General features: G+C 36.8%; 2 protein-coding genes across 2 annotated transcripts in view; one reads left to right on the forward strand and one right to left on the reverse strand.

The window, feature by feature from the left end:
- LOC106873071 (zinc finger protein 271) overlaps nucleotides 1–1,265 on the reverse strand; it is a 31,493-nt gene that overhangs the window by 18,632 nt on the left and 11,596 nt on the right. The gene's annotated exons all lie outside the window — the stretch shown is intronic.
- LOC128251171 (zinc finger protein 271-like) overlaps nucleotides 572–1,265 on the forward strand; it is a 4,420-nt gene continuing 3,726 nt past the window's right edge. Inside the window, exon 1 of the mRNA XM_052977687.1 lies at nucleotides 572–713. The gene's annotated coding sequence lies outside the window, so the exon portion shown is untranslated. The remainder of the gene's footprint in view (nucleotides 714–1,265) is intronic.

The following is a 1,265-nucleotide window of genomic DNA, read 5'->3' on the forward strand; positions in this document are numbered from 1 at the left end:
GTATTTGAGGACCCTTTTTTCCACCTTGTTTCACATTTATGTGCTTACTCCGGTATATATACACACACACATATATATATATATATATACGTAGACACTTACATCTGCATACATACATGTGTACATATGTATGTATGAAAAGACTTCATACTGTGACACCGGTTTCTTTTGTCAGCCAGCCCAACTGGCAATGTGCTAATCTGTGGCAAGGCTCAAGAGTCATATAAGGGACTCACATAGCATTATCAATGACTCATATCAATGATTTTTTTTTTCTAGCAATAGCTTTGCGCGAATACGAGAAAGCGGATACTCTGTGTGTGTGTGTGTGTGTGTGCGTGTGTAAATATATATTTATGCATGAATGTTTCTGTACATATATTCGTGTGTACATGTGTACTCTTTATTCGCATGATAAAGAAGTCTTCTCGTATATTTAACCCAGAGATGTTATGATGAGATGCAGACGACGTAAAGACCGACATGAAACATTAAGGGAGGTAACAAACGTTTCCTGCTGAAAACATCGAGTTCAAAAATGCGCACGCGCACGCGCACTATGCGCACTTCTATTTCCATTTTGGCATCGAATTATTTACGTCCGTTGCTTGAATTTATGAATACATTTATAATACTTTGTAATACACTCTTCTAATACATTGTTCACCTACCTCACTTGCTTGCAACAACTCTATCCTTTATAAAACATTGCCGTAAGTATTAAACAATGAAAATATTCAGTCTTTCTAATTCTATAGGCTTTCGATATTTGACGTCTCGATTCTTTGTGCTTCTTCTATCTTATATGAATGAATGATGCCGTCTATGATTTGTGCGGGATTGGGTTGCTATTCCTAACTATGGAAGAGAGGTGTCTATGATTTGTGCGAGATTTGGCTGCCACTTCTAGCTATGGAAGAGAGATGTCGGTCAATGTTGACATTATTACTCGGAAACGAAATCGAAAAAAAAAAACAGTGCATCGGGTGTAAAAAAAATGGAAACGAATATGAAAATAAAAGTGCGCGGAAAGCAATGGGGGATGCGGAGAGGATTTCGGAAAATTCACAAGATTCGTGTTTTTTCCCTAATAACTTTTATGAAGGTGGGTTTTTTTTTTTTACATGAAATTTTATATTAATACCTTTCAAACGGCATACGTTACGATTATAATTTGTGGGTAAAATCTTTTCCGAGGGGTGGGGAGAGGACTTCGGAACCCACAAATTTTGTTATGATCGTAATGTATGCCGTTTGAAAGGTAT

This window comes from Octopus bimaculoides, chromosome 28, assembly GCF_001194135.2.
Source record: "Octopus bimaculoides isolate UCB-OBI-ISO-001 chromosome 28, ASM119413v2, whole genome shotgun sequence".
NCBI lineage: Eukaryota > Metazoa > Mollusca > Cephalopoda > Octopoda > Octopodidae > Octopus > Octopus bimaculoides.